A 27,046-nucleotide genomic window follows, 5' to 3' on the forward strand; every position below is an offset into this window, starting at 1 on the left:
GGCTGCCGTGCTCGCGGCAGAACCAGACACCAAACGGGGCACAGATCAGCCCGAACCTTCCAAGGGCAGCCTGTACTGTGTGTACCACGACCTCCACACCCACAACACCAACGAATGTCAAGAGCTCCGAGCCGTGCGAGAAGGAAGGATCGGCCGTTGCCCTCACCGCATTGACCGGGGCTACGTCCGAGGAGGAGGAAGGAACGCAGGACGCTGGGAAGACCATGGCCCGCGCCAAGGGTGGCGCGATCAACCTCGCGAGGATCGCTGGCAAGACCCGCCTCGCGAGGGAGGCTGGAGGGATCAGCCTCGCGAGGGAGACTGGAGGGATCAGCCTCGCGAGGATCGCCCGCAAGGCAACGCAGGCCTCCCACCGCTGCCATCGCAGCCAAGGAGAAACGAAGACCGCCAATAGGACGAGGGGGCTGGGGGCTTCCAGGAGCCGCGCGCGATCGCCTGCATCCTGGGCGGGGCACAAGCCCCAGCCTCGCAGCGCATCTTCAAGCAGTTCGCCCGCGAAGTGAACGCAGTCCTCCCAGGCTCGAAGCCACGCGCCCTCTCAGGTGGTCAGCGTGCGCCATCACGTTCAGCTCAGCAGATCAGCTCAAGTGTGTGGCTATAGCCGGAGTCCTCCCGATGCTTTGTTCCCCAATCATCAGCAACGTGGTGGTCACTAAGACCCTCATCGATGGCGGGGCAGGGCTCAACGTCCTGTCCGTGGAAACATTCAACAACCTCCAAGTGCCCTACAGCCAGCTTCAGCCAACCAAGCCTTTCTCCGGTATCACCGACGGCTCCACGGTCCCAATTGGGCAGGTCCACCTCCCTGTCACCTTCGGGGCACGCGACAACTACCGCACCGAGCTCATCGACTTCGATGTCGCTCACATTCCCCTGCCGTACAACGCTATCCTTGGGTACCTAGTGCTGGCCAAGTTCATGGTCGTAACTCACCACGGCTACAATGTCCTCAAGATGCCAGGAAGCGGCGGATTCATCATCGTGCCATGTGAAGAGAAGGACGCAGTGTGTTCCCTGGAACGAGCCTTTCAGGCCGCGTCACTGGAAGACCCGGATCATGGAAGCAGGAGGCCTCCCGAGACCACCCCTAAGAAGAAGAAGACATCGTCCGGCCCGACCACTCAGGAGGCAGGCCCCTCTGGGCCCGCGCCTGCCCGGGGGAAACCTCCTTCCATCGCATAGGAAAGCGCGCCCGGCGCCCTCCTCAGGCAGGGCTCGGGGGCTCTCCCCTGGAGGGCCACCGACCTAGCCAGGGTCACGAGGGAGGCGCTTGGGCACCACATGGAGGCGTGTTTCGAAGCACGTTTCCCTCAAGAAGGAGCAAGGCAAGGAGACCCAGACCCTCAGGAGTTCGTCAGCAAGGCCATTCAGGAGCTACAGGAGTCAAGAGTCATGAAAGTTGGCCGCCGCCTACCAGCAGTGGCTCCCCATCCAGGCGAGGATGGTGGGCAGCGCGTCTGCATCGACATACCAGGGCTCAACTGAGTCGCCTCTCTGGAGCGCCTCTGGCCCTCGCGAGTGGGGCACTGCGGAGGCCCACCCCACATCTACGTTCGCATGCCTTACGGTTTGCCGAACGCGGTTGACACGTACCAGCGCCTCATGAGGGGCATCACGGAGGCACAGGAGGCTAGGCGGTCCGCAGCCCTGGCAGGGATGGAGATGGCCCGTGAGGAGCCGCCAGCGCCTCCGGAGCCTCCCGAGGCCCCTGGGCCTGGGGGCTCGTGAGGATCGGCTCCCGCAGCCCACCGAGCTTGCTACACCAACGCTCCTTCGTCCTCAACATCATCAGGTGACATCTTTTCGAGTTCTATTTCCAGCTGCGAGCGCCCCCCCAGGGCTGCATTATTCCCAGGCTGCGTGGGTCCGTCCCTGCGGCGTGTATCCCTTTTTATTCCATGTTGTTACCTTACCTTGTTGGGGGCGCCCCTCGGGCTGCATGATCCCCAAGCCGCTCGGGCCAGGCCCAGCGGCATGTATCCCATTTGCGTTTATTTCCGATCATGTGTTAGACTCACCATGCTTGATTATTTGATGCCAGTCCACGGCACCTCTTCTTCTCCATGCCGACCACTTGCACGTTAAAGGGGGGGTACCTTAGCATCGCGACTCAGGGCTCTTACTGGCCCTCCAGCCCTCACCCTCTGGCCTTGTCCATGGCATCGTGACCTGGCATACCAGCGACGGCTGAGACCAGCTCGAGGGCCGGGACCCGAGGACGTAGAGTGCCGACATCTAACCAAATTTGCAGGGACACATCACAAGATAAGGCCCAGTGCCAGGCGTAACCCGCCTAGAGGTAGGGCCCCGTGAGTCCCGCGCTGGCTCACGGTTGCCCAGATACACCTCGCCAGGCCCTACCATGTCAGCCACGTGTCAGGGCGAGGCTGTACACGCCCCGGTGGCTCCTCCCGCAGGGGGCCCCGTCCCACGTACCAGTGGAAGCACCATGCTCCGCGCTGGCTGACGACACTGCCGAGGAGCGGCTATGCCCGTACACATACGGTAGTGCTATGCTCCGCGCTGGTGACAAACAACTGAGGGTGGCCCCCGGGCCGCACCAACCTCTGGGAGCCCAGAGCTCAGTGTCTAGCCTCATCGTAACGCCTCCCCTCGGGAGTGCCGCGCGAGGGGGCTAGGCACGGGGGCTGTGCCTGGGTCACACCCAGATGCACGCCGCTCAGCCAGGTCCCCCCGGGCCTGGTTCGTCACACGTCTCTCCCCGAGCGGAGCCAAGGTACAAAGGACGTTTGAGCGTCAAGGGGGACTCCTGAGCATCGCGACTCAGGATCCTAACTGGTCACGTAGCCCCTCACTCCGTGGCCCCGTCCTGGTTTCTGGTCGGGACCAACTCTAGGTGAGGTACGCGCGCGGCCGGGCTCTGCAGACGTAGAACGGTAGATCCACCCGCATCACGCCTCCTTACTAGCGGTTCGTGCGTCAAGGGGGACTCCTGAGCATCGCGACTCAGGAGCCTAACTGGTCACGTAGCCCCTCACTCCGTGGCCCCGTCCTGGTTTCCGGTCGGGACCAACGCTTGGTGAGGTACGCGCGCGACCGGGCTCTGCAGACGTAGAACGGTAGATCCACCCGCATCACACCTCCCTACTTGTTGTTCGTGCGCCAAGGGGGACTCCTGAGCATCGCGACTCCGGAGCCTAACTTGTCACGTGGCCCCTCACTCCTTGGCCCCGTCCTGGTTTCCGGTCGGGTCCAACGCTGGGTGAGGCATGCGCGGGGCCGGGCTCTGCCGGCATAGAACATAAGCAAGTAGGAAGGAAAGGCACAAATTTCAAGGAATTCAAAAGCAAATATTACAGTCCACACTGTTATCTCGATGCCAAACGCAAGTTTAAACGCCTCCCCGAGGCATGATACATGTGCAGGAATTAAAGACAGGACAGGAGCCGCGACGGAGTCACTTGTCGGTGATGGAGCAGCGCGGATTGGGTAAGCCTCACGGAGCGGTGGGGTCAGCAGCGCTTTGCTCCGGCTTGGTGCTAAAGGCCCGGAACTTCCCCAACAGGGCCTCTGCGCGACCCTTCACGGCCTCGGCAGCGGCAGCGGCACACTCGCCGGTCACTGGCTCCAGCAGGCTGTCGAGGTCAACACCGGGATCGCGAAGGTAGATGTGGGTGAGGACCCGCGTCATTGCTGCAGAAGACAGGACACGCGCCTCGGCCTAGGCCACGGTGCCAAGGCCAAGGGCTACATCTTCAAGAGCGTGAACCAGGAAGGGAAGCAGCTTGGCGGGGCCGTCCCCCGTGCCATCCAGTGGGCTCTCCAGGCCGCTGTCATAAAGCGTCCTCAATGAGGAGCGAGCCCTCGCCTCCATTTCCGCGAAGGCCACGCAGTCCTCGGCAAGAAACAGGGCCTCATCGTCCGGCTTGGCCTTCCTCGCCCCCAACTCCTGCTCCAGCACGCCTAGGCGGTCGCGGCGTTTCTTGAGCTTGACCTCCCTCTCCTTGAGAGCTGCCTCGCGAGCCTTCACGCTTTCTTCCTGTTCTTGGCGAAGGCGGACCTCGTTCGTGAGCTGGTCCCGCAAACCTTGCAGTTCGCCCTCCAATGCCTTGCAATGGCCACAGACGTCGACCACCTCCCCCAGGGCTGCATCACGAGCAGCCTTCGCTTCAAGGACGGCCTGCTTCTCCTCGTCGCATGCCGTCGAGGCCTGGACGAGCGCCGCCCGAATCGAAGCATCGAAGCGAACCCATCATGAAGCCAGCTCCAAGCGCCCGGCCACCAAGCGGGGGTCGGCGCCAAGAAGATCCTGATGCAGTCGGTCTAGCTCAGCAACAGCATGATCCAGAACGGCAGAAGGAGTCGGAAAGACAGCAGCCGGTGGAGTAGGAGGAGAAGGTGGCAGCGCGGCCACAACATCCTGAGGCGGAGTCTGCCGCGCCCCGACAGCCGAAGTGGCGGCGGCAGGCAAGAGCACCTCGGGAGCCACTTGGGCCGTGGGGGTTGAGCTCGCCCCAGCCGGCCCAGCCAGGCCTCGCGAGGACGACCGGGCAGGAGAAGCCTGTGCATCGCAGTCACCCTCCTTCGCGGGCAGAAGCGCTGCCACGGATGGAACCTCGGGAGCCCCCTTCGGCTTCTTTGCGGCGGGCGCCAGCCTATCCAAGAGATGCGGACGTCAAGCTTCAGAAGCAGAGCAAGAGATAAAGACAAGAATCGAACGCTTACGGGTCGTCGCCAGTGAGCTCAAGCGGCCTCCGGCCAAATTTGAAGCCTGAAAGCCGGCTGGAAGGGTCAAGCTCGGGAAGCTTGGAGGCGGAAGGCGCATCTGCGGTCCGCCTCGAGGCCAGGGTAGACCCGTGGGAGATCAGCCCGGTCCTGTCCTTCTTAGGGATCGGGGGTGAGCTCCCGTCGTCCTGCTCGTCATTGTCCTTGTCATCGTCTTCGTCGTCATCCTCGTCGCCATCGCTCGGAGAGAGGCGGAGAACGCGGGACCCGCGCCGGGGGAGGGGGGCCCTCGAATCTCCATCAGTCGCCTCGGAGTCAGGCCCTTTTCCCCGCTGCCCTCCTTCCTCCTCTTCGCTGGAGTCGTCGGAGGGCACGTCCACCGGTTCCTCGGCAGTTTTCGCGGGCACGGGCCCATATCCGTTGAAGACAGGCATGGACTCCACTACCTGCTCCCAGTCATCGCGGAGGAACAAGGGCGTAGGAGCGCCCGCCAACCTCGCCACATCGCCCCCGACTAGAGATTGGAGGACCGCAGCCAGATCTCCGTCGGCTAAGGCCGCGGGGCTCGGACGGGGCCTCCACATCGGAAGTGAGTACTGCCAAAGCAGAGCCAGCTGGTGCTCCAGGAATTCCCTCAGCAGCGACGCGCCGGTCAGCTTCGCCGCCGCCATGTTGGCTGGCCTCAGATCCGCGTCCATCTTCTCCAACATCAGCTTCGCGCGGGGGTCCGTGAGCTCCGCTCGACCCCAATCGCTGCAGCTCGTGGGCTGCTCCATGGGCAAGATCAGCCGAGGGTGGATGCGCCCAGCATCCACCAAGACCCACTTGCTCCTGAAGCCCTCAATCCTTTTCCCGGGGTTCGAAATGGCAATGGCGCCATCGTACGCGACTAAGCTCGCGCACGCGGAAGCAGTACCATGAGAGGTCCGGAGGTAGAAGTAGTGACGCAGCAAGGCCACTAAAGGCTGTGCCCCTACGTGAGCCTCGCAGTAATAGGCGAAGATCGCCAGGAGAAGGACGGAGTTGGGCTGGAGATGCAGGGCTTGTAGCTTATAGTGGCGGAGGACAGAAAAGAAGAACTCGGAGAAGGGAGGCACCAGGCCAGCAGCAATGGCACTTACAAAGAGCGGGTAGAAGGTGCTCCGTTGACCCTCAGGGGTGGCGGAGCCGGCTTTGAACACCTTCGCCCCATTGACGCCCCGCGCCGTCGCCATCCGGCGGAACCGGGCGAGGCTCGCCTCCGACATGTTCGGCAGATCCAGGGCAGACGAGTACCAAGCTACGGCCGGTGGCTGACGAGGCGCCATGGCTTCCTAGGTCACACGGACAGAGTGGATCTGGAAATTTTGGTGGAAGGAAGGAGAGGCACAAGAAAGGGGATCTGTGCAGCAACTGGGGAAAGCAAGAAGCAAAGCCTAGGTGGATGCCGCTCCTTTATCAACTCGCGCGGTTGCTAAGGCGCCCACGACCAATAAACGCCACGCGGCGCCCAAGGCCGCAGGCTGTTAGGGCCCGTGGCGCTTCGCTCTTGCCCTTCCGCCTCCCTGCACGGCCAAGTCTGGGCGTGCCTTGGGCCCGGGTGCTACTGTCGGTGTTCTGGGAACGGGGGTCCACAGACTTGCCTGCCTGCGGCCTGCGGCGTGGCTCAAAGGGGGGCCTAGCGCGGCCCATCTTCACCAACACAAACCCAAGACCCTCGCGAGGGGCCAAGCCTCGCGGGGCAGACGACGCGGAGCTTCCTCAGGCGCGGCCTCGTCAGGCTGGCTCAGGAGGAGGCGGAGAGATCAAGGCGGGGTACCTCACGAGGTGCCCGTGACGCAAGCCATGACGACCGGGGGCGCCAGGCGGGTGCCAGCCCGCGCAGCGTTCTCCCTTCCTCTTTAGTGCAAAGGGGGCAAGCGCAGCCGCGGAGTACCGAGGCATCAGGCAAAGGTTGCCATTTCGGTGCAACGAGACCAAGACCAGGAGGACTACGAGACGGAGGTCACCGTGGAACCCAAGACGGCGTCATCACCAGAGCTTTGCGCAGGTGAAGACCACTTTTGTCAGGATAGTTGATACTAGCTGTCCTCCTTCAAATTAGCCCGCCATTGTTGGCTCCCTTCCCGCTCGATATTTGGGAAGAGGACCAGGGCCTCTATAAATAGGACCAGCCACCCACAGGCAGAGAAAAAAGACAGAAAGAGAGAGAGGCTAGAGGCTGGGGAAGAAAGAGCTGGCCAGAGAGTTGGAAAGATAGAGAAGGTCAGGTAGAGAGAGAGAGAGGGGTGACTGAGCTCCTCCCAGGAGTTCATCGCCCCAGCCAAGAGCAGACCCTCGCGAGGCTGTTCTTCCTTGTATTGTTCATCATCATCAGCCCAAGAGGCAAGCCACCACACCACACACTGGAGTAGGGTATTACACCACAACGGTGGCCTGAACCAGTATAAACCCTGTGTCTCTTGTTTTGTTCTTTCCTTTGTTTAGATCCTAGTAAGGCGGAGGAGTGCAGGTAGGTAGGAGGCGAAATCTCCGTGCGCACCCCAGTGTTCGAACCTCAAGGGTCTGCCGAAACCCGAAATCCGACATGTTCGGCAGTTCAATTGCTGCACGAACGATGCAAGAACCAAGGAAGCAGACAAGCCACGCCGCATTACGGAACTCCCAGGTGGTCTCTATCATGAGCAGTATACCTGTTCCGCATACTATTCCGCAGCTTGCCCCAGGAACGGACATATTAACTAGTCCAACCTTTCACTTATCGTATTATTTGTATCGTTCTGCTTTGATCGCATCCCTTTTTAATAAACAATCGATAGCTTTCGTCTATTTTTGCATTACCTTTTTTCTTTATATATGTTCCTTAATAACATGGTGCACCTGTACACGTTGGTACGGCCAAAATACGCCAGGGGCTTTAGTACCCCTCAATATGGTGTGAGAAGTCCGAACACTTTAACAAGTGCGGCACCCCGAACTCATAGCATTATATGCATCGGCTCCAAATCATGTCTTGGGTCAATAGTTGGGTTTGCCCGGCTCCTATGTTTTGGTGCCTTACGTTCCGCTATATCGGCTAAGGTAGCACTAGGAGATCCACTGCGATTGTGCCCCAGTTGAGCTGGGTCGAGCACCTCAGTGGAGAAAGCTAAAACTGACTGTCATGATGAAGCGAGAGTTGGTCGCTGTTCGAGAGGTTTTTCGAGTCCCTAAAGACTTATGCCGCTTAGGGCGAGGAGCTGGCTCTGTCCGGCCAAGGCGTGGATAGCGCCCCGAACTCGGTCTTCCGAATACCAGGGGCTTCGCCAAAATTTAAAGTTATAGAATTCTATGGCTAAGTGAGAGTGTTCACGCATTATAGTCCGATTGCCTTGTTCGTTGGGCTGAGCGCCTCCCTCGAAGGACCCAAACATGGGAAAAGAGCGCTCAGGTTTATCCCCAAACACCCCAGCACTAGCGGCACGGGGGCAGAAGCCGACGACTCGCCATCTCTCAGAATTGATAAACAGCCGCACAAAAGGTAATATTTTAAATTCCAACAGCATTGCTTAGCGCATATGAACAAGTTTTCAGCGCACAGGACAAAACGAGCAAGTTTCACTCAAAAATTACATCCCTAGAACATTCATCCGCCACAAGGCAGGCACCCTTCAGAACATCCTTATAGTAATTCTCGGGCTTGCGATGCTCTTTCCCCGGCGGTGGCCCGTCATTCACAAGCTTCTCAGCATCCAGCTTGCCCCAGTGCACCTTAGCACGGGCAAGGGCCCTACGAGCACCTTCAATGCAGACGGAGCGCTGGATGACTTCGAGCCTTGGACAGGCCTCCACCAGCGCCGCACCAGCCCGGAATAGCTCCCAGGCAGAGCCCCTCGAGGCCACAGCCGAACAATGAGGCCCTTCATGGCCTGTTCGGCTGCCTTGTGGAGCTCGACCAGTTGCTTTAGCTGGTCGCTCAAGGGCATGGAGTGTCCGGCCTCAGCATACTAAGACCAGAACACCTTCTCCGTCGAGCTGCCCTCCTCGGCTCGATAGAATGCGGCGGCATCGGACACACTCCGGGGAAGATCTGCAAACGCTCCTGGGGAGCACCGGATTCGGGTAAGTAACAAGTAACTCACGTTTATGTGTTTGCTTTGCATAAAGAATGCCTTACCCGCCACTATCTTCTTCACCTCATCCAACTCTTGGAGGGTCTTCTAGGATTCGGCCTTGGCAGACTTGGCATTTTCAATAGCCACCGCAAGCTCGGACGCTCGCGTCTTTGAGTCAAGCTCCAAACTCTCATGTTTTTCCATAAGAGCCTGGAGCTCTTGCCGTACCATGCCAACCTCGGCCTCATACTTCTCCCGCTCGGTGCGCTCCGAGGCTGCCCTCTTCTCGGCCTCGACCAGCGCTTGCTTAAGGGTCGCCACCTCAGACATGGCCCCTACAATAGCCATGATAATCCTCCCATTCTTTGCAATTGCACCTTTTTATATATATTTAAAAACAAGGTATTTCTTACCTTCATTGTCCTCGAGCTGCTTCTTGGCACGCCCAAGCTGTTGCTCGGACCGCTCGAGGTTCTGCTTTAGCGTGTCCACTTCCGCAGTCAGTACGACGGACGCAAGCAGAGAAGCCTGCATACGCATATTGACTCATTTTTTTTAGACTCCTGCGAATTTTATTTGATCCTCTATTCGGCTTTTCTTCCCGAAACGCCAAACAGAGCATCAGGGGCTACTGTCTATGTGGTAATATTATTTAGACATTCTTTACTTACCTCAAAGCCTGTTAAAAGGCTAGTACAAGCTTCAGTCAGTCCGCTCTTGGCGGACTGAACCTTCTAGACCACCGCACTCATAATAGTGCGATGCTCCTCGTCGATGGAGGCGCCTCGGAGCGCCTCCAACATATTGTCCGTCGCCTCTGGTTGGACGGGGCCCACCGGCACGGTGGGCTTGCTCCTCTTGGAAGGAGGTCCCCCACCGGACTCTGGAACCTTTGAAGGTTCCGGAGTGGTGCCCGGCCTAGAGCCGTACTTGGAGCCCTGGGGGGTTTCATCCCCTTTACTCCTGGAGTCCGGGAGGTCGCCTTGCGGCGCCTCCAGGACCACCTCCTCCCGGCTTGGAACCTGTTGGGAAAACACTTCGGTGTCGTCCGTAGGGTGGGGGGAGGAAGCCGTCGGAAGCAAGTTCACATCCGATGAGTCCAGTGAGCCGCTCGACGACGCGTCGAGCCGGTCTTTGGGTGGGCTGCATAAACATATTCGACGTAAGGGAAAGTTGTGCAATAAACGAATACTATGAATTACTCTGGTATCCGGATACTTACGATTTTGCCAGGGGCTTGGCCCTGGGCTGCCACTCCTCTCTGCCGTCGTCGGCATCGGTGGAGTAGTCCGGAGGAAGGGTTTTCCCCTTCTTGGACTCTCTGGCCTCCCCAGAGAGAGCGGCCTTCCTTTTCTTCTCTCCTCCCACTGGAGGGGGAGAGGTCTCTACTTCTTCCTCCTCGTCTTCACGGGAGGAATGCGCCTCGGAACCATCGGTTGATGGATCCGACACCTCCTGGCGCCGGGCACTCTTTCGAGTCCCCGTGGCCTTTTTCGCGGCCTTCTTCTGCGGCACCACATAGGGTGCCAGAACCAGCAGCTTCGCCAAGCGAGCATCCGCTGGGCCTTCGGGCAAAGGAGCTAGACAGTTGATGTAAAACCACCCCGATTGCCACCCCTTCAGGGTCTCCACAAAGGAGCCCTCGAGCCATAGGATGTTCGTCGGGGGTTTGGTGCAACATATGCCAACGGATGGCTTATCATGGTGGGGGCAAGTAGAACGTCGCCGGTGCCTGGAAACGGGATGAGGCGAAGACGTGCACGCCGGCGAATCTTACCCAGCTTCGGGGCTCTCTGGGGAGATAATACCCCTACTACTGCTCTGCGGGGTCTTCGCATGATCACTATGGCAAAGTGCTTACACGGTTGCTCCTCGAGCTATTTTTTGGTGGTGGGAGAGGGCAAGACTAGCTCTCTCCTATATGATTTGGTCTAGAGCTAAATGGGTTCCAACCCTTTGCATGGGTGCCTTGGGGGGTTTATATAGGCCTACCCCCAGGGGTACAATGGTAATCCGGCAGGGCGCGGGCCCAGCCGTCAGTGTCTCTGGCCTCCGTCTTCTCTGCTGATCGCTGGGGCCCGCCGACTGGCGGGCCCCGCCGACTGGCCGGGTATGGAGCCGACAGGCCGCGTCCGCCGCGGGCAGGTCCTGCCGGCTGCTGATTACTGTAGCCGTACTTCTGATGATGCGGGCTTGATCATGAGGTCGTGGAAACAGCCCCGCCGCCTGGCGGGCGATCACTGTTGCCACTCCCCATCTCATCTTGATTAATGGCGCATGCGCTCGGGGGGAGGGCTAGACCGACTCCCCCGGGCCGACTCCCGACGGGTCCGACTGGTGGTTCTCCCGCCGTCTCCCGAGGTCTCACTGGCTGGTGGGCCCTGCTGCCTCCAGGCCGTAGAGACAAGCCATCATGGGTGCAGGATTCGGCCCTGCGGTGCTAATGTCAGGGCCGGCATGGCAACAGTGCCACGCCACACGGAGATCTTCTGGGGTACGGCGTGCTGTGGCCATGCCTGCCCTTGGTGAGGGGCGGGGGTGGGCTTTGCTGTAGCCACGCCCCTGCCTCGTCCCCTTTGATGAGGTCACGGGGTTTGTTGGAGTCGCAGGCCGACTCCCCAAAGTCGGCTTCTCTGGAAGTCGTCCCTAGGACTCGGCCGTGAGCGGGCAGTCGGCCGCCTTGCCGTCGACTCCTCAGGAGGCGGCTCTTTGTCCTGGGGTCTTGAGGGGTGCAGCTCGCCCCAATGTCTTGAAAGGTTATGGGACTCGTGTTGGCCTACCCGTGGCCCATTACTCCGACAGCAGTCCCCGAAGCTGGTGAGGCGCCGCGGACGATCGACCGAGAAGCCTCAGCAGTTTCTCTTTCCGGGTGCTCAACACATGGTCTTTGATCGACTTCTGCCGGGCCGACTAGAAGGAGTCGGACTTGCTCAACTCGGACTCACTCAATTCCCACTCGCTCAGTATTTCGAACGTCGCGGCGGGATTTAAGTGGCGTGCTAGCTAAGCCTCCAGGCCGCCGCCCGTTCTTGGCCTGTCACGCCAGGGCACGTGGCTAGGCCGTCCTGCCAACCTACGCGCGCGACGGGACATGCCCATAGGCGGGGCCCACCACTACCGCGCCTCGACGCCCGAGCGGATCCGCTGCGGCCCCGGTGGACGGTTGGGATTCCCATGGAGTTACTGCGCGCAGGAACTTTATCGTGGATCATGGGGGTCGTGGGGTTGTGGGCGCAGTAAATCCCCACGTCCGCCCCCTCGGCTTCGTAGCCCACGAGGCTATAAGTAGGGGGAAGAGGGGGGCACGCCCGCCCCTCCTTACCACTACTCCTCGTTCTCTACCTCCTTGCTGCTCCTCGCTCTCCTCCTTCCTCTTCTCTTCTTCGCTCCGCCGCATGCCCAAGCTCCGGCGAACGCTGTAGCGACAGCTCGCGATGAGTTCTTCCTCCACCGCCACGCCTCCCACAGTGCGCTCCGGCACCTGGGACAGCTCCGAAGTTCATGAATACCACATTGAGTTCCTCCGCCGGACCCGTTGGCTTCCCGGCGAGGATCGCGTGCAGGTGCGTCTTGCGCCGAAGGGGGAGATTTCCCCCGCACCGCAGGAGGGCGAGCGGGTCATCTTCCGCTCGCACTGCCTACGCGGGCTGGGGCTGCCGGCGAGCAGTTTCTTCAGGTCCTTCCTGGAGTTCCACAGCCTCCAGCCGCACCACCTCACCCCCAACACAGTGGTGCTGCTGTCCGCCTTCGTGGCCATGTGCGAAGGCTTCCTTGGAGTCCTCCCCACCCTCAAGCTCTGGGGGGAGTTCTTCTTCTCCAAGCTCGGCACCCAGGCTGCGGGCGTGCCGGCTCAGTGCTGCGCTTTCATCGTCATGCGAAGGTCGGGGGCCGACAATCCCTTCCCCTCCATCTCACTGATCAAGTCGGTGAAGATGTGGCAGAGATCCTACTTCTACTTCAAGAACGCCTCCGCGAGGGGAGACATGGTCAACTTGCCGGCTTTCGAAGCCAGCCCGCCGGCTGGGCGACTGCCCAACTGGTCGTACTGGGCCAAGTCGCTGACGCCTGCGGGAGCTGGCGCCATCACGCGACTCCTAGTGCTGACGCAGTCGGAGGGTCTGACAGGTCCGGATCTGCTGGTCGCCTTCATTTCGCGCCGAGTTCTCCCACTCCAAGGCTGTCCTCATATGATATGCCAGATGAGCGGGCACCGTGACCTGAGTCGGATGTGCACCAAGGGCATGCCTCACGAAGAGGTGTCCTTCATGGTGAACTACCTCTTGGACAGCAGGCTCCTAGAGGACTGGCGATTCGGCAAGGAGCCGTACTCCTGCGCCAACCCACCGCCCGTGGTGAGTCGCCTTTGTTTTCTTTCTTTGGATTGTCTTCTTCTTGCCGAGTTTTGTTTTGACCAGTCGGCATTGGTTAGAATCCCCTCCTTCACCCACCAGCCAGCACCTTGGGGCCGGCCCGCGAGTTCGTCGCCGACCGGGCGGAGAGCGACGTTGACGACCCCGATCTGGGGGCGGCGGCTCTGGAAGATGTCGCCGAGGGAGGAGGAGGAACAGCGGGCGACTTCAGGCCTTCGGCCACTTTCGCCGACTGGCCTGACGACGACGCTGAGGGAGAAGTCGCCCCTCGCCATCGCCCAGGAGCCAGCCAGCCTGGCGAGGGTTCTCCTGTCGTGCCGGGCGCTCTAGGCGGCGGAAATAAGCGCAGGGCCATGCCGACCTTGTTCGGTAGTCGGCCGAAGAAGCCCAAGGGTTCGGCTGCGGCGACCCGGCGGGACGAGGCGGCCGCGAAGGCCATCCGCTTACGTAAGGAAGTGAAGAAGCCGTCGTTGGTCTCCGCGTAAGTATTCTGTCTTCAAAGTTCTATTCTTTCTTCGTGATTTGTCTGAGTCTCTGCTTGCCCCTCTTGCTTCAGGGCTCCCCTCTCTCTTGAGAGGGTCACCGCCGCCTCCGTCATGGGGTCAACGGAGACGTCCATCACCACTCGGCGGATTGACCCCGCTGCTGACCTCCGGGAGGCGATGGAGCGGAATGCGCAGGAGAAGAGCAACGAAGAAGAGGCCCTCCGCCTTGAGAAGGCACAGGCCGACAGGGCGGATGCCTCTGCTAAGAAAAAACTAGTGGAGGCCGAAGCCACCGCCGCGGCGAAGCAGCAGGCTGAGGAAGCTGCACGCCGCCAGTCGGCAGTGCTCGTCACCCCGTTGAACTCTGCGCCGCCGCCTCCAGAGTTCACGGGGCAGATTGGGGGAGCCGGTAGGGAGAACCCCGTCGTGGAGGGGGAGGGCAGCGACCCCTGTACGCCGGATGCGAACGTTCCGCCGCCGCCTCCACCGCCGTCTGAAGGTGCGCAGGGCGAGTAGCTGGTGGGCTCTCTGGTGCTGCCGACCGAAGACGAGGCCGTGGCGAGGCTACTCCTCCAAGTCGGCTCGCCAACGCGCCGCCATCTGGAGAGGGCGACTTCGGCGCCCCGTCCCCTGGAAACCGGCGCTGCCAGCTCAGCGATCCCAGACGCCGAGGCAACGAGCGCCGCGCCCATTGGGTGGGTGCGAGGAGGCGGCACAGGGCCGCTGAACCAGGCGCTTCTGGACGTCCAGGCGAAGCTTCGTGCCGAGGGCGACGCTCTCCAGAATTGCACCAAGGCGTACCTCGCGTCGCGGGCAGCCGTCCGGGTATGTTTTTCCTTTTGGCCTTTGTTTTTCTTGTTCATCTCTATGGGGGCGCGCCAGTGCACCCACTGGGTGTAGTCCCCAAGTTTCGGGCTGGCTGCTGAGCAGGCAGCCCGGAACTTCAACTGATGAACTTTGGGTATTAACTTTTTGTCTGAAACGATCGTCGCAGGATTACCACAACCTCCACATCACTGCCTTCAACCATAACGTTGAAGAGCTGGGCAAGCGGACCGCCGATCTGTCGGAGAGCCGGAGTAAGTCCTTTTCCTTCTTCGCAGGGGCACGCTGGCGCACCCGCGGGCTATAGTCCCGGAGATTCGGGCCGACTGCTGAGCAGTCAGGCCAGATCTCCCCGGCGACCTTCTTTACTGGTGCTTGAAGCCTTCTTTCTTTCTTCTTCTCAGGGGCCAACACTGCTCTTCAACAGCAGCTGAGCGACGCCAACTCCGCTTTGCGTGCCAAAGAGGAGGAGTGCAACAAGCTCTCCACGGAGCGCGATCTGCTGGCCACTCAATTGGCAGAGCAGAAGGAGCTGCTTGTGAAGTTGCAGAGGGAGGCGGAGGAGACGGAAACCGCCCTCTTGGCCGAGTTCGCGAGCGAGCGCTCCTCCTGGTCTGACAAGGAGGCGCTGCTATCCTCCGGCTTCCACGAGATTGAAGACATCGTTGATGGTGAGTCTCTTTATTTTCTTTCTTCGAGCTGCCGATTTAAGTCGTGCCGAATCCTGGTTTTTGACTAGCTTCTTCGTTTCTTCGCGTCTTTGCAGACTTCTTCCCTGGGCAGTCGCAGGCCGCCATCCAAGCCATCGAGGCTGACCATGAGGGTCGGAGGGTGGAGGGCACAGAGATTGCCGCCGATGCCCCCCTAACTCTTGACGAGCACATCTTGAGCATCGAGGCTCCCCTCCGGCCGGCTCACTGGATGCTGCGCCGGCTTCAGCGTGTCGGTGCCCAGGCGATTGCCGCCCTGTGGCCAGATATGCAGGCTCCGCGCACCCCCAGCCTGACGGCCGACTGGCTAAAGGTCGCGGCTAGTTGTCTTGAGGCCTGGAAGGGCTCTTCGACCTGAGCTGGAGCGCGCTGGGCCTTGGAGTTCGTCAAGGCATGGTATCCGGGGCTGGACCTAGACCGGCTGGCCACGCTTCGGTCGGAGGCCCAGCCAGAGCTGGCGGCCGCGGAAGACGCCCTCGTCAAGCGTGCTGCGGCGATCGCCGAGTACACCGACACCAGCATCTTCGTCCCCGAGCGGTCTGAAGATGGCGAGGAGGTACTGCCGGAGTGGTTTGGGATGAACCTAGACTACGGCGAGGACTCGGCGGAGGTGATTGGCTCCAGCGTCGAGGAAGAGGGCGAGGCGGAGGACGGAGGTGAGGCGGAGGCACGAGAAGACGGAGCAGACGGCCAGCCTTAGCTTGACCGTGCCTCCAGCATCGAGCCACGTGCAACCGACCTGACTGCTGCCGGAGGCGATCAAGCCGAGACTAGCCAGCCGGCCGCCCCGACGCCTAGCGCTGGCGCCTCCTCCGACCCTCCGAGTCCGTCTACTGCTTCCTAAGCTGCCGCTATATCTTTGTTTTGTCTGCTTTAGTAGTCTTTGAAGAACTTTGTTAATTCGCACAATTCCACCCGCGGGGTGTATTTTGAACCTCTACTCGACAATTCGGCCAAGGACCTATTTTATGTAAATATATATATCTATCTTTTCTTGCTCATTGCTCTTTTGACTTTTTTCCTTTGCCGCTTTCTCTTAGTTGCCTGCCTTGCCAATCAGACAGCCGCTCTGTGGACTGTCGCTGGATCAAATGCTAGGCTACTTTGGGAAAGCAAGTACTTAGCCGTTTTCAAGAATTTTTGAGCAAGTTAGATAGAAGACGGCAATCCGACTATCCGAGAGTCGGTTTGCGAGAAAGGCTGGAAGCTGTCTTGAGCTATGTTTTATGCTTTGAGTCCTTAGCCATTTCTCATGCGAATGCCGATTCTACCTTACTGCTGCCCACCGTACAGTCGCTCTGCGAGCTGCGGCTTCTGACAGGAGACGGTTTAGGCGTTTACACACTACTTGTCCGACTTCAGGAAGCATTTCATAGTGCAAGGTGGCAAGTCCCCGGGCCGACTTGTCGAGCCCGGTGCCAAATGGCATAAAAAGGAGTAACATACTCGCAGTCATAATTTTTATCATATAGACAAAAGAGGGAAGTCCCCGAGCTCGCCTCGGGGGCCCCGAAGTCTTGGTACTTTAATACAAAAGGTAGCGTGGTACATATTGCATCAACTGTAAAATCTTAGGAGGAGATTTGCATTCCATGGCCGCTCTGTCTCCTTGCCAGAGTCGTCCCTCTTGCGTGCTCAGGGCTTCTGAGCGTCGATCAGGTAGTAGGAATCGTTGCCCAGTACTTTGCTGATGATGAAAGGGCCTTCCCAAGGCGCCGACAGCTTGTGCTGGCCGGCTGTTCGCTGGATCAGCCGGAGCACAAGGTCGCCTTCTTGGAAAGATCTTGGCCTGACCTTCCTGTTGTGGTATCGGCGCAGGCTTTGCTGGTAGATGCTGGACCGGATGAGTGCCAACAGCCGGCCCTCTTCCAGCAGATCGACGCCTTCTTGTCGTGCTTCTTCTGCTTCCTCCTGGGTGTACATGGTGACTCGTGGGGAGTCGAACTCTATGTCCGTTGGGATGACAGCTTCGGCACCGTAGACGAGGAAGAAGGGCATGAAGCCGGTTGACTTGTTTGGAGTCATGCGCAGACTCCAGAGGACGGCTGGCAGCTCGTCGAGCCAACAGCCAGCCGAGCGCTCTAGAGGCTCGATCAACCGAGGCTTGATGCCGGACAGGATGAGGCCGTTTGCTCGCTCCACTTGGCCGTTTGACTGCGGATGGGCAACGGATGCTAGGTCCAGTCGGATGTGCTGTGTTGCGCAGAAACGGGCCAAGGCACCTTTGGGGAAATTTGTGCCGTTGTCGGTGATGATGCTATGTGGTATGCCGTACCGAATTGTGATATCGGAGATGAAAGTTACGGCAGTCGGACCGTTTAGCTTCTTGATTGGCTTTGCTTCTATCCACTTGGTGAACTTGTCCACTGCGACAAGTAAGTGAGTTAAACCACCTCGTGCTGTTTTGAATGGTCCCACCATGTCTAGACCCCAAACTGCGAAAGGCCAGGCAATGGGGATGATCTTGATTGCAAAAGCTGGCTGGTGCGGCTTGGAGCTGAACTTCTGACACCCTTTGCATTTTTGGACCAGCTCCTTGGCCTCTTCCAAGGCAGTTGGACAGAAGAAACCGTGTCGAAAGGCTTTGGCGACGAGTGCTCTTGAAGCCGCATGGTGGCCGCACTCGCCTTGATGGATGTTTTTGAGAATCGCTTGGCCTTGCTCTGGCTCTACGCAGCGCTGGTAGACACTAGTGACGCTACGCCTGACCAGCTCTGTTGACTATGGTGTAGGCTGTTGCCCGGTGTTGTATTTGCCGAGCTGAAGTTTCATCCGTCGGCAGCTCTTTGTTCACCAGGAGTTTGAGGATGGGCTGGGCCCATGAGGGTGCTGCTACTTCTTCGACTGCCAGAACCGCGACTTGGACGAGGGCGGTTGGGCTGGGAGGCGGCGGGGTGGAGTCAACAGCTGCTTGCTGGGTTGTTGAAGTCCCCAGGACGACTAGCGCGGTCCTTGGGCCAAGTTTTGGAGTCTTCGAGTCCGCCACCGCAGTCCCCGGGCCGGATTTGGCTGTGGTAGCTTTGGGGTCTTCCGCCAAAATCCTCGTTCCGGCTGCCGGAGCTCTGGAGTCGGATCCGACGTCTTCGGGAGGAGCTGGCAGAAAAATGGAGTCTAATTCTGGTGAAGGCTTGACAGACGGCTTGAGGAGCTGTTGAAGGGCGACACCAGATGGTATTGCTTGGCGGGTAGAGCCGATTCATGCTAATGCATCTGCTTGGTCGTTGTCATTCCTTGGCACATGGAGGAACTCGCACCCTTTGAAATACCCGCTGAGTTTCTGCATGAGGAAACGGTAGCTCGCCATGTTTGCATCTTTCGCGTCTCAGTCGCCAGATGATTGCTGGACCACTAAGTCCGAGTCACCATAACACAAGATCCGCCGGATGCCAAGCTCTTTGGCAAGCCGGAGCCCGTGAATGAGCGCCTCGTACTCGGCGACGTTATTGGAGGCGGCAAAGTGGATTTGCAGCGCATACTTGAGCTTGTCGCCTTTGGGAGAGGTGAGGACGACGCCGGCTCCCAAGCCAGTGCACATCTTGGAGCCGTCGAAATGCATCCGCCAATGGGTGGAATCAGGTGCTGGAGGTAGGTACTGGGTCTTGGCCCAGTCGACAAGGAAGTCAGCCAGTGCTTGTGACTTGATGGCGGAGCGGGGCTGGTAGTGGATGGTGTAAGGAGCCAGCTCTATGGCCCACTTGGCCACTCGGCCAGAAGCATCTCGGCTACCAATGATCTCGGCAAGCGGGGCCATGCAGACCACCATGATTGGATGCTCTTGAAAGTAAGGCTTCAATTTCTTGGCAGCAAAGTGTACGCCATAGCACATCTTCTGGTAGTGGGGGTAGTTCTGCTTGGAGGTCGACAGTACCTCGCTCAGGTAATATACCGGTCTCTGGACAGGCAGCGCCTTGCCTTCCTCCTTGCACTCCACTACAATGACCATGCTGACTACTCGGTTGGTGGTGGCGATGTACAGGAGCATAGGTTCCTTGGGAGTCGGAGCCGCCAGGACAGGTGGAGTAGTCAACATCTTCTTCAACTGGTGAAAAGCTTCGTCCGCCTTATGGTTCCACTCGAAAAAAGTGGTCTTCTTCATGAGTTGGTATAAGGGGAGAGCTTTCTCGCCCAGCCGACTGATGAATCGGCTGATGGACGCTAAGCAGCCGGTGAACTTCTGCACATCCAACAGTCGGCTGGGTACCTCCATTCTCTCAATGGCCTTGATTTTTACTGGGTTGCATTCTATGCCGCGTTCAGAGACCAGGAAGCCAAGGAGCTGGTCGGCTGGTACTCCGAAGACACACTTCTCGGGGTTGAGCTTGATCTGGAACCGGCGCAGGTTCTCAAAGGTCTCCTTGAGGTCTTCCAGCAGTGTCCCACAATTTTTCGTCTTCACCACCACGTCGTCCACGTAAACGTGGGCGTTCCTGCCGAACTGCTTGAGGAGGCACTTCTGCATGCAACGCTGAAAGGTGGCGCAGGCGTTCCTTAAGCCGAACGTCATGGTGAGGTAGCAGAAGGCTCCAAATGGCGTGATGAAGGCGGTTTTCAGTCTGTCAGCCGGGTTTAGCTTGATCTGGTGATATCCTGAATATGTATCCAAAAAACTCAACAGCTCGCATCCGGCTGTGGAGTCTATCACCTGATCGATTCTTGGTAGAACAAACGGGTCCTGGGCTTCAACGGTCGCGACTTGCCGGCTGCTGGAAACCGGCTGCGGGGCCTTGTGCTTGTTGTCGCCGGCCGGCGTCTGCCGCCGGAGTTCTTGGAGCTTGAGGAGCCACTTTGCCACTCGTGCTGATTTGAATTTCCGCCTTCATGGAGGAGTCGGCCGTGGCGTACTTGTCCGATATGATCAGTAGCTCGTCGAGGGTTTCTGGCTCATCGGAAAGGAGCTTGTGCTTGAGGAGGGTGCCTTCTCTGCACCCGGCCATGAAGTACTCGATGGCCTGCACCTCGTGCACGCCCTCGCAGGAGTTTCGGAGCTCGGCCCAACGCGTGAGGTAATCGCGAGTCGACTCGTCGGGACCTTGCACGCACAAGGGGAGCTGACGAGGCTTGGGAGGACACTTTGTACGTGCTCGTGAAGTTGCGGATGAACGCTTAGGTGAAGTCGACCCAGCTGTTGATGCTGCAGGGCTTTAGGCTGTTCAGCCATGTCCGGGCCGTGCCCTGGAGCATGAGCGGAACGTACTTTACGGTGACATGCTTGTTGCCGTTTGCTATGCTGACAGCCGTGGAGTAGTCGACTAGCCAGTCTTCCGGCTTCACGGAGCCGGTATACTTGGGCGTGTCTCTTGGGAGCGTGAACCCTCTGGGAAAGGGCTCGTCCCGAATGCGGGTCCCGAAACAAGGCGGACCCAGCTCGTCTTCTTATTCCAGTGCTAAGGATCGTTGGAGTTGGTCGATCCGATGGCGGGCGTCGTTCTCTTCAACTCCCTCTCGGCGGCCAAGGCGGTCACCGAGAGTCGGATGGTCAACAGGCGGCGGGGAGACTCGCCTCTCCTTGCGGGGAGGGGGAGGCGGACAGTCGTCCTGTCATTCCACTGCCCTTGGGCGGCCGTCTCGGTCGCGCTCTATGGCAATGCGAGTCCGACTGTGGCTGACAATCGTCTCCTTGTCTCTTCTTACTCGGCCGCCGCCAGTCGGCGTCTGAGGCGTCGCGCCTTGGTCTCGGTGAAGGTCATCGTTGGGCCGTTGAGGCGCCTCTGCGCGGCAGCCGGCCTCGTTCTGCGCAGCGGCTGCGTCAAGAAGCCGTTGGACTCGCTCCATCATGAGGCTGCATTCTTCGCCCTCGAAATTGTCCAGCTCGTCCGCCGCTGCCTGGGCGGCTCGGATGCTCTCTGCTGGTGTAGCATACACAGGGTGGCTTGCCCCAAACAGGTTGGCGATGGTATGCCGCACTGCCGGACCGCGCCAAGGCGGCTGGGCTCCGCCGGGGCCGGTGAGCCACCGACGGTGCGATCCATCTCCCGCTGGTAGGCTTCTGACAAGCGCCTCATGCTGGCCAGCTTCTTCGCGCCTTCAACGAGCTGAAGGCGGCGCGCCTCCAACGTCTCTGCGTCAGTGTCTTCCGGAATGGGCGCAGTCAAGTCTTGCAGCGCCGTGCCGACTGAGTCGGGCGCTCCTCCGCCGGGGAACTCGTCATGATTGATGACTAGCACCTCGGTGATGGTGCTTCCATCGCTCTCTACGTGGGGGCGAGGTTCGTCGTAGACCACCACGTTGGTGGGGAACGCGTCGAGCGACGCGGTGTCGGAGTCGACCAGCATCGGGTCGGTGAAGCTACGGACTCCAAGTCTACGGCAGGCTCGCCGGAAACGTGGAGTTGATCGAGGAGGCCCGCGAGGAGGTTCTCGGGGCCGTCGATGCCTGCGTTGGATGCAGGTTCGTCGGAGAGGCGGACCTCGCCGACGAGTTCGGCCAAGGAGCTGACCGCACAGGCGATCTCAACGCCGCTTAGCGCGACGGCGCAAATTCCATCTGGCATGCCTGGCTGGCTGCGCTCGCCAGGGAGGAAAAGGGTTCTCGTCCAGAACAGATCTCCGAACGGCGGTGCACCAGGCCCCACGGTGGGCGCCAAATGTCGGGGGTTTGGTGCGACATATGCCAACGGATGGCTTATCATGGTGGGGGCGAGTAGAACGTCGCCGGTGCCTGGAAATGGGATGAGGTAAAGACATGCACGCCGGTGAATCTTACCCAGCTTCGGGGCTCTCCGGGGAGATAATACCCCTACTGCTGCTCTGCGGGGTCTCCGCATGATCACTATGGCAAAGTGCTTACACGGTTGGTCCTCGAGATGTTTTCTGGTGGTGGGAGAGGGCATGACTAGCTCTCTCCCTCCTATATGATTTGGTCTAGAGCTAAATGGGTTCCAACCCATTGCATGGGTGCCCTGGGGGTTTATATAGGCCTACCCCCCAGGGGTACAATGGTAATCCGGCGGGGCGCGGGCCCAGCCGTCAGTGTCTCTGGCCTCCGTCTTCTCTACTGACCGCTGGGGCCCGCCGACTGGCGGGCCCCGCCGACTGGCCGGGTACGGAGCCGACAGGCCGCGTCCGCCACGGGCGGGTCTTGCCGGCTGCTGATTACTGTAGCCGTACTTATGATGACGCGGGCTTGATCATGAGTTCGTGGCAACAGCCCCGCCGCCTGGCGGGCGATCACTGTTGCCACTCCCCATCTCATCTTGATTAATGGCGCGTGGCCCCGTGGGAGGGCTCAGCCGACTCCCCCGGGCCGACTCCTGACAGGTCCGACTGGTGGTTCTCCCGCCGTCTCCCGAGGTCTCACTGACTGGTGGGCCCTGCTACCTCCAGGCTGTACAGAAAAGCCGTCGTGGGTGCAGGATTCGGCCCTGCGGTGCTGATATCAGGGTCGGCATGGCAACAGTGCACGCCGCACGGAGATCTTCCGGGGTACGTCGTGCTGTGGCCATGCCTGCCCTTGGTGAGGGGCGGGGGTGGGCTTTGCTGTAGCCACGCCCCTGCCTCGTCCCCTTTGATGAGGTCATGGGGTTTGTTGGAGTCGCAGGCCGACTCCCCAAAGCCGGCTTCTCTGTAAGTCGTCCCTGGGACTCGGCTGTGAGTGGGCAGTCGGCCGCCTTGCCGTCGACTCCTCAGGAGGCGGCTCTTTGTCCTGGGGTCTTGAGGGGCGTAGCCCGCCCCGATGTCTTGAAAGGTTATGGGACTCGGGTTGGCCTACTCGTGGCCCATTACTCCGACAACATTGGCCATCTTGCCCACCATGGCGCCTCCGCACTCCGCCTGGTTGCCGCGCACTACCTTCGGCTTGACATTGAAAGTCTTGAGCCATAGGCCGAAATGGGGGCGGATGCGGAGGAAAGCCTCGTACACGACGATAAACGCCGAGATGTTGAGGACAAAGTTATCCAGGCCATAGTAGAACATGAGCCCCCGGACAAACGGGTGGAGAGGGAAGCCCAATCCGCGGAGGAAATGGGGGAGGAACACCACCCTCTCATGGGGCCTAGGGGTGGCGATGAGCTGCCCCTTTTCGGGAAGCCGGTACGTGATGTCGTTAGACAGGTATCCGGCCTTCCTCAGCTTTTTGATGTGTACCTCCGTGATGGAGGAGACCATCCACTTGCCTCCTGCTCCGGACATGGCTGGAGAAGGTCGAGGTGGGTAGTGCGGACTTGGGCGCTGGAGCTCGAGTGCGCAAGAATGGATAGGCGAAGGAGGAAGAAGGCGTAGGTGAAAAGGTGGATCCTTATCCCCTTATATGGGTGGACGGAACTACATGTCCCCACCAGCCTGGTAAAACTCGCTTATCTCCAAGCGCCGTAATCAATGGCACGGTTGGGTTACCCACGCCCGTATTGATGAGAATCCCGGGATAAGCGGACACGATCTCTGCTTTAACAAGACGTGCCAAGGAAACCGCCTCGCATGACGCGCTGAGGTGGGAAAATGAAATGACTCGGATAAAGGCTTGGCCGTGGTGTGTCACGCTATGGAATACGTCAGCAGATTAGATTGGTGTAAATATTATTCTCTCTATGGCAATATGTGGAAACTTATTTTGCAGAGCCGGACACTATCTTTGCATTCAAAATCTTCTATGAAGTACTTGGAGGAGGAACCCGCCTTGCAATGCCGAAGACAATCTGCGCGCCGTACTCGTCGTCATTGAAGCCTGGTTCAGGGGCTACTGAGGGAGTCCTGTATTAGGGGTTGTTCGTATAGCCGGACTATACCTTCAGCCGGACTCCTGGACTATGAAGATACAAGATTAAAGACTTCGTCCCGTGTCCGAAAAGGACTTTCCTTGGCGTGGAAGGCAAGCTTGGTGATACGGATATGTAGATCTCCTACCATTGTAACCGACTTTGTGTAACCCTAACCCTCTCAGGGAGTCTATATAAACCGGAGGGTTTTAGTCCATAGGACAACATACACATCAACAATCATACCTTAGGCTAGCTTCTAGGGTTTAGCCTCTTCGATCTCGTGGTAGATCTACTCTTGTACTACCCATATCATCAATATTAATCAAGCAGGACATAGGGTTTTACCTCCATCGAGAGGGCCCGAACCTGGGTAAAACTTCGTGTCCCTTGCCTCCTGTTACCATCTGGCCTAGACGCATAGTTCGGGACCCCCTACCTGAGATCCGCCGGTTTTGACACCGACACCCATGTTAAAGCATACTGGGAGGAGATGGATGCTACCACTGTTGCAGCGCGGGATTTGGCCATAGGTCGAAGGGCTGCTGAGCACTACTTTGAAGAAGTTCTTGAGGGTGCTCGTTTGATAGAGACCCAGTGCTCAAAAAATATTATGTTTGAGTGATATGTAATCTCATTGTAAGAGAAATGCTTTTATAAATTTTTATAAGGCTATTTTTATACTTTTGCCTGAAAATAATATGATGCCTCCTGGGCGGCCGTTTATGTATACATGTGTATAACCTGAAAGATTGCAGCCGTCGGCTTCAACCCTCACGCATATAATGTGGAGGTGCTCGCAAAAACATGTGTTCACACTTAACCCAACGTCTTGGTACTATTAAGGAGGTGATAGCGGAGCGAGCGAGGCAACCGGACTATAATGCTTTAGCACTTTCACTTAGCCATAGGAGTTTGACATGGGGCTACGCACTTTCCCGATCCCGGTGTGTGTACATGCCTGGCCGGAAAACGGCCCTTCGTTAAGGCGGAGGAATTCTAACATTCCAACAGGTCATCGAGTGGTTGACCAGTCTCACGTTATATCATGACAGTCAGTTTTCGGCTTTCTCTACTGAGGTGCTCGTCCGGATGAACCAGGGCACAATCGCAGTAGTTCTCCTGGTGCTACCTTAGCCGGTAAAGCGGAATGTAAGGCACCAAAACACAGGAGCCAGACAAACCCAACATTTGACCAAAGACAATGATTCGGAGCTGATGCATATAAGGCCAAACTCGCGACGCCGAACACTCCCTAAGGTATTCGGTCTTAGTGGTATAAACCGGGCCTAGATAATGGCCTTTGTAAGAAGTCCCTTGTGTCCAGGTACGTGCATTGTTCTGGCGTGGCCACATGCCAAGACGTCAGCATCCTTCTCAACGGTGGATATGTATCAACAAGAGACAGTAAAAAAGGTTTACGCAGGGTCTTAATCTAAAAAGAATCCTTGGAGCGGGTCCCTGATGCAAGTCTGCGCCTGTGTCTCCGTTGTGCCGTATCCTGGACGGGTGTAGCATGATGATCATCTGTAAAAGAGAGGAATTTAGGTGAAAAAGCTGTCGTGCAAAAAGATAGTTTTTTAAGGAAACCATGCATAATTCAAGATCAGGAGAAATTGCCACTTGTCTGTGCGTGTTAAGCCCCTTGTCTTGACAAATAGGGGTGTGACAATTTATTCGGTATAAGTAGTAGCGCCGGACTCGATTAGTTGTGTCTGAGGTCTTGACGACCTATTGGATGCTTTCGCTGGTCCGGGCGCCTTTAGTGTGCGGCTGCCGAGGCAGCCTCACTCTCTTCGGTGCGCAGAGATCGCTTGATATTTCCGTGCACTGAAATGATGCCACATCGACCGGGCATCTTGAGTGTGAGGGAGGCGTAGTGTGGTATTGCATTAAAGCGAGCGAAAGCTTCGCGTCCGAGCAGTGCTTGATAGCCACTTTGGAACGGAGTGATGTGGAAGGTTAAATGCTCGCGACGGAAGTTATTCGGGGAGCCGAATATAACCTGTAGTAGGAGGGAGCCCATACAACGAGCCCCTGGGCCTGGCATTACTCCTTTAAAGGTACTATTGTTATGGCAAATTCGTATTGGGTCTAACCCCATCCCGCGGATAGTATCCCGATATATTAGGTTTAGGCTGCTGCCGCCGTCCATCAAGACTCGTGTGAAGTGATATCCGCCAATTACTGGGTCTAATACTAGGGCAGCCCATCCTGCGTGTCGGATACTTGCTGAGTAATTGCGATGGTCGAAAGTGATCGGTTGAGACGACCAGTGGCAGGACTTCGCGGTGACAGGCACTTGGGTATATTTTCCTGGGAGTGCCGTGTTGTTTTTTCCCTTTATCACGTGTAACATGTTTACTGTTTTGACTTCTGGTGGAAATTTCTTTTGTTCCCCCGTGTCTTGCTTGGGAGGTTCGTCCTCGTCTTCACTTGGTGTATCCTCCCCCTTGTGTACGGCGTTAAGCTTGCCGGACTGCTTGAAGACCCAACATTCTCTATGAGTATGATTAGCAGGTTTACCAGGGGTACTATGGATCTGACATACTTGGTCCAGAATTTTGTTGCAGCTGGACAGTTCATCCCTGGTGCCTTTAGGGGGTGGCTTTTGACCTGGCCGAGAGCTTTTGAATCCTGCATTTACTGCTGTGCCCTTCGTGCTGTCTTCTTTGTTTTGGCGTTTGTTATTGCTGTTGCGCCGTGATTTCCCGTTTCCATCTCTAACTTCAGATGTACTGGGGTCGCTGGTGCTGCATCTGGCTTATTTTGTTAATGCGGCCATCGTTCTCGGCTTATTTTGGCCGAGGTGTCTGGCGAGCCATTCATCGCGGACGCTATGCTTGAAAGCTGCCAAGGCTTCGGCGTCCGGACAATCGACAATCTGGTTCTTTTTAGTAAGAAACCTATTCCAAAGCTTTCGGGCTGACTCTCCAGGCTGTTGAGTTATATGACTCAAATCGTCCGCGTTCGGAGGTCGGACATAAGTCCCTCAAAAATTTGCCCGAAAGGCGTCTTCGAGCTCTTCCCAACTTCCAATGGAGCTTTCGGGGAGGCCTTTGAGCTAGTGACAAGCTGGCCCTTTGAGCTTGAGGGGTAAGTATTTGATGGCATGGAGATCATCTCCTCGAGCCATATGGATATGAAGGATATAGTCCTCAATCCAGACCCCAGGGTCTGTTGT

This window comes from Triticum urartu, chromosome 6A (assembly GCF_056163025.1).
Source record: "Triticum urartu cultivar PI428250 chromosome 6A, HENAU_Tu73, whole genome shotgun sequence".
Lineage (NCBI taxonomy): Eukaryota > Viridiplantae > Streptophyta > Magnoliopsida > Poales > Poaceae > Triticum > Triticum urartu.